Genomic DNA, 6,896 nt, shown 5'->3' on the forward strand with positions numbered 1-6,896 from the left:
GGGAACAGACTCAAAACGTTCAATTCTCGAGAGTTAACTGACCCATTCACACTGGAGAGGGGAAAGACACACTCAAATCTGGAGGGAAAACTGAAACATTCACAACTGGACTGGGAAAGTACTCTCAAAATGGATAGGGAACAGACCTCTGGACAGTGCACAGGCAAACTCCAATATGAAAGAAGGAAACAACCCATTCACAACTCTACAATGGAAAGGCACACTCCAATCTGGAGAGGGAACAGAGTCATTCACAACAGGACAGTGGGAAAACACACTCCAATCTGGAGAGGGAACAGACTCATTCACAACAGGACAGTGGGAAAACACACTCCAATCTGGAGAGGGAACAGACTCATTCACAACAGGACAGTGGGAAATACATGCTCCAATCTGGAGAGGGAACAGACTCATTCACAACAGGACAATGGGAAAACACACTCCAATCTGGAGAGGGAACAGACTCATTCACAACAGGACAATGGGAAAACACACTCCAATCTGGAGAGGGAACAGACTCATTCACAACAGGACAGTGGGAAATACACACTCCAATCTGGAGAGGGAACAGACTCATTCACAACAGGACAATGGAAAGGCACACTCCAATCTGGAGAGGGAACAGACTCATTCACAACAGGACAGTGGGAAGGCACACTCCAATCTGGAGAGGGAACAGACTCATTCACAACAGGACAGTGGGAAGGCACACTCCAATCTGGAGATGGAACAGACTCATTCACAACAGGACAGTGGGAAATACACACTCCAATCTGGAGAGGGAACAGACTCATTCACAACAGGACAGTGGGAAATACACACTCCAATCTGGAGAGGGAACAGACTCATTCACAACAGGACAGTGGGAAGGCACACTCCAATCTGGAGAGGGAACAGACTCATTCACAACAGGACAGTGGGAAGGCACACTCCAATCTGGAGAGGGAACAGACTCATTCACAACAGGACAGTGGGAAATACACACTCCAATCTGGAGAGGGAACAGACTCATTCACAACAGGACAGTGGGAAGGCACACTCCAATCTGGAGAGGGAACAGACTCATTCACAACAGGACAGTGGGAAGACACACTCCAATCTGGAGAGGGAACAGACTCATTCACAACAGGACAGTGGGAAGGCACACTCCAATCTGGAGAGGGAACAGACTCATTCACAACAGGACAGTGGGAAGGCACACTCCAATCTGGAGAGGGAACAGACTCATTCACAACAGGACAGTGGGAAATACACACTCCAATCTGGAGAGGGAACAGACTCATTCACAACAGGACAGTGGGAAGGCACACTCCAATCTGGAGAGGGAACAGACTCATTCACAACAGGACAGTGGGAAGGCACACTCCAATCTGGAGAGGGACAGACTCATTCACAACAGGACAGTGGAAATACACACTCCAATCTGGAGAGGGAACAGACTCATTCACAACAGGACAGTGGGAAAACACACTCCAATCTGGAGAGGGAACAGACTCATTCACAACAGGACAGTGGAAATACACACTCCAATCTGGAGAGGGAACAGACTCATTCACAACAGGACAGATGGGAAATACACACTCCAATCTGGAGAGGGAACAGACTCATTCACAACAGGACAGTGGGAAGGCACACTCCAATCTGGAGAGGGAACAGACTCATTCACAACAGGACAGTGGGAAGGCACACTCCAATCTGGAGAGGGAACAGACTCATTCACAACAGGACAGTGGGAAGGCACACTCCAATATGGAGAGGGAACAGACTCATTCACAACAGGACAGTGGGAAGGCACACTCCAATCTGGACAGGGAACAGACTCATTCACAACAGGACAGTGGAAAATACACATTCCAATCTGGAGAGGGAACAGACTCATTCACAACAGGACAGTGGGAAAACACACTCCAATCTGGACAGGGAACAGACTCATTCACAACAGGACAGTGGGAAGGAGGCACACTCCAATCTGGAGAAGGGAACAGACTCATTCACAACAGGACAGTGGGAAGGCACACTCCAATCTGGAGAGGAAACAACTCATTCACAACAGGACAGTGGGAAGGCACACTCCAATCTGGAGAGTGAACAGACTCATTCAAAACAGGACAGTGGGAAGGCACACTCCAATCTGGAGAGTGAACAGACTCATTCAAAACAGGACAGTGGGAAGGCACACTCCAATCTGGAGAGGGAACAGACTCATTCACAACAGGACAGTGGAAATACACACTCCAATCTGGAGAGGGAACAGACTCATTCACAACAGGACAGTGGGAAGGCACACTCCAATCTGGACAGGGAACAGACTCATTCACAACAGGACAGTGGGAAATACACACTCCAATCTGGAGAGGGAACAGACTCATTCACAACAGGACAGTGGGAAGGCACACTCCAATCTGGAGAGGGAACAGACTCATTCACAACAGGACATTGGGAAAGCACACTCCAATCTGGAGAGGGAACAGACTCATTCACAACAGGACAGTGGGAAGAGGCACACTCCAATCTGGAGAGGGAACAGACTCATTCACAACAGGACAGTGGGAAATACACACTCCAATCTGGAGAGGGAACAGACTCATTCACAACAGGACAGTGGAAATACACACTCCAATCTGGAGAGGGAACAGACTCATTCACAACAGGACAGTGGGAAAGCACACTCCAATCTGGAGAGGGAACAGACTCATTCACAACAGGACAGTGGGAAGGCACACTCCAATCTGGAGAGGGAACAGACTCATTCACAACAGGACAGTGGGAAATACACACTCCAATCTGGAGAGGGAACAGACTCATTCACAACAGGACAGTGGGAAGGCACACTCCAATCTGGAGAGGGAACAGACTCATTCACAACAGGACAGTGGGAAGGCACACTCCAATCTGGAGAGGGAACAGACTCATTCACAACAGGACAGTGGGAAGGCACACTCCAATCTGGAGAGGGAACAGACTCATTCACAACAGGACAGTGGGAAATACACACTCCAATCTGGAGAGGGAACAGACTCATTCACAACAGGACAGTGGGAAGGCACACTCCAATCTGGAGAGGGAACAGACTCATTCACAACAGGACAGTGGGAAGGCACACTCCAATCTGGAGAGGGAACAGACTCATTCACAACAGGACAGTGGGAAGCACACTCCAATCTGGAGAGGGAACAGACTCATTCACAACAGGACAGTGGAAGGCACACTCCAATCTGGAGAGGGATCAGACTCATTCACAACAGGACAGTGGGAAATACACACTCCAATCTGGAGAGGGAACAGACTCATTCACAACAGGACAGTGGGAAGGAGGCACACTCCAATCTGGAGAGGGAACAGACTAATTCAAAACAGGACATTGGGAAATACACACTCCAATCTGGAGTGGGAACAGACTCATTCACAACAGGACAGTGGAAAGGCACACTCCAATCTGGAGAGGGAACAGACTCATTCACAACTCGACAATGGAAAGGCACACTCCAATCTGGAGAGGGAACAGACTCATTCACAACTCGACAATGGAAAGGCACACTCTAATCTGTAGAGGGAACAGAACATTCATACCTGGACAGGAAAGACACAGTCAAATCTCGACAGTGATCTGACTGAATCAAACCTGGACATGGGAAAGACAACTCAAATCTGGAGAGGGAAACGACTCAAAAACGTTCAATTCTCGAGAGTTAACTGACCCATTCACACTGGAGAGGGGAAAGACAACTCAAATCTGGAGAGGAAACAGACTCAAAAACATTCAATTCTCGAGAGTTAACTGACCCATTCACACTGGAGAGGGGAAAGACACACTCAAATCTGGAGAGAAAACTGAAACATTCACAACTGGACTGGGAAAGTACTCTCAAAATGGATAGGGAACAGACCTCTGGACAGTGCACAGGCAACTCCAATATGAAAGAAGAACAACCCATTCACACTCTACAATGGAAAGGCACACGCCAATCTGGAGAGGGAACAGAGTCATTCACAACAGGACAGTGGGAAAACACACTCCAATCTGGAGAGGGAACAGACTCATTCCACACAGGACAGTGGGAAACACACTCCAATCTGGAGAGGGAACAGACTCATTCACAACAGGACAGTGGGAAGGCACACTCCAATCTGGAGAGGGAACAGACTCATTCACAACAGGACAGTGGGAAGGCACACTCCAATCTGGAGATGGAATGGACTCATTCACAACAGGACAGTGGGAAGGCACACTCCAATCTGGAGAGGGAACAGACTCATTCACAACAGGACAGTGGGAAGACACACTCCAATCTGGAGAGGGAACAGACTCATTCACAACAGGACAGTGGGAAGGCACACTCCAATCTGGAGAGGGAACAGACTCATTCACAACAGGACAGTGGGAAGACACACTCCAATCTGGAGAGGGAACAGACTCATTCACAACAGGACAGTGGGAAGGCACACTCCAATCTGGAGAGGGAACAGACTCATTCACAACAGGACAGTGGGAAGGCACACTCCAATCTGGAGAGGGAACAGACTCATTCACAACAGGACAGTGGGAAGGCACACTCCAATCTGGAGAGGGAACAGACTCATTCACAACAGGACAGTGGAAAGCACACTCCAATCTGGAGAGGGAACAGACTCATTCACAACAGGACAGTGGGAAGGCACACTCCAATCTGGAGAGGGAACAGACTCATTCACAACAGGACAGTGGGAAGGCACACTCCAATCTGGAGAGGGAACAGACTCATTCACAACAGGACAGTGGGAAATACACACTCCAATCTGGAGAGGGAACAGACTCATTCACAACAGGACAGTGGGAAGGCACACTCCAATCTGGAGAGGGAACAGACTCATTCACAACAGGACAGTGGGAAGGCACACTCCAATCTGGAGAGGGAACAGACTCATTCACAACAGGACAGTGGGAAAGCACACTCCAATCTGGAGAGGGAACAGACTCATTCACAACAGGACAGTGGGAAGGCACACTCCAATCTGGAGAGGGAACAGACTCATTCACAACAGGACAGTGGGAAATACACACTCCAATCTGGAGAGGGAACAGACTCATTCACAACAGGACAGTGGGAAGGCACACTCCAATCTGGAGAGGGAACAGACTCATTCACAACAGGACAGTGGGAAGGCACACTCCAATCTGGAGAGGGAACAGACTCATTCACAACAGGACAGTGGGAAGGCACACTCCAATCTGGAGAGGGAACAGACTCATTCACAACAGGACAGTGGGAAGGCACACTCCAATCTGGAGAGGGAACAGACTCATTCACAACAGGACAGTGGGAAGGCACACTCCAATCTGGACAGGGAACAGACTCATTCACAACAGGACAGTGGGAAATACACACTCCAATCTGGAGAGGGAACAGACTCATTCACAACAGGACAGTGGGAAGGCACACTCCAATCTGGAGAGGGAACAGACTCATTCACAACAGGACAGTGGGAAGGCACACTCCAATCTGGAGAGGGAACAGACTCATTCACAACAGGACAGTGGGAAAGGCACACTCCAATCTGGAGAGGGAACAGACTCATTCACAACAGGACAGTGGGAAATACACACTCCAATCTGGAGAGGGAACAGACTCATTCACAACAGGACAGTGGGAAATACACTCCAATCTGGAGAGGGAACAGACTCATTCACAACAGGACAGTGGGAAGGCACACTCCAATCTGGAGAGGGAACAGACTCATTCACAACAGGACAGTGGGAAATACACACTCCAATCTGGAGAGGGAACAGACTCATTCACAACAGGACAGTGGGAAGTACACACTCCAATCTGGAGAGGGAACAGACTCATTCACAACAGGACAGTGGGAAGGCACACTCCAATCTGGAGAGGGAACAGACTCATTCACAACAGGACAGTGGGAATACACACTCCAATCTGGAGAGGGAACAGACTCATTCACAACAGGACAGTGGGAAATACACACTCCAATCTGGAGAGGGAACAGACTCATTCACAACAGGACAGTGGGAAGGCACACTCCAATCTGGAGAGGGAACAGACTCATTCACAACAGGACAGTGGGAAATACACACTCCAATCTGGAGAGGGAACAGACTCATTCACAACAGGACAGTGGGAAATACACACTCCAATCTGGAGAGGGAACAGACTCATTCACAACAGGACAGTGGGAAGGCACACTCCAATCTGGATAGGGAACAGACTCATTCACAACAGGACAGTGGGAAGACACACTCCAATCTGGAGAGGGAACAGACTCATTCACAACAGGACAGTGGGAAAGCACACTCCAATCTGGAGAGGGAACAGACTCATTCACAACAGGACAGTGGGAAGGCACACTCCAATCTGGAGAGGGAACAGACTCATTCACAACAGGACAGTGGGAAGGCACACTCCAATCTGGAGAGGGAACAGACTCATTCACAACAGGACAGTGGGAAGGCACACTCCAATCTGGAGAGGGAACAGACTCATTCACAACAGGACAGTGGGAAGGCACACTCCAATCTGGAGAGGGAACAGACTCATTCACAACAGGACAGTGGGAAGGCACACTCCAATCTGGAGAGGGAACAGACTCATTCACAACAGGACAGTGGAAAGGCACACTCCAATCTGGAGAGGGAACAGACTCATTCACAACAGGACAGTGGGAAAGACACACTCCAATCTGGAGAGGGAACAGACTCATTCACAACAGGACAGTGGGAAGGCACACTCCAATCTGGAGAGGGAACAGACTCATTCACAACAGGACAGTGGGAAGGCACACTCCAATCTGGAGAGGGAACAGACTCATTCACAACAGGACAGTGGGAAGGCACACTCCAATCTGGAGAGGGAACAGACTCATTCACAACAGGACAGTGGGAAGGCACACTCCAATCTGGA

The sequence above is a fragment of the Scyliorhinus canicula genome, unplaced genomic scaffold (genome assembly GCF_902713615.1).
Source record: "Scyliorhinus canicula unplaced genomic scaffold, sScyCan1.1, whole genome shotgun sequence".
NCBI classification, from domain to species: domain Eukaryota; kingdom Metazoa; phylum Chordata; class Chondrichthyes; order Carcharhiniformes; family Scyliorhinidae; genus Scyliorhinus; species Scyliorhinus canicula.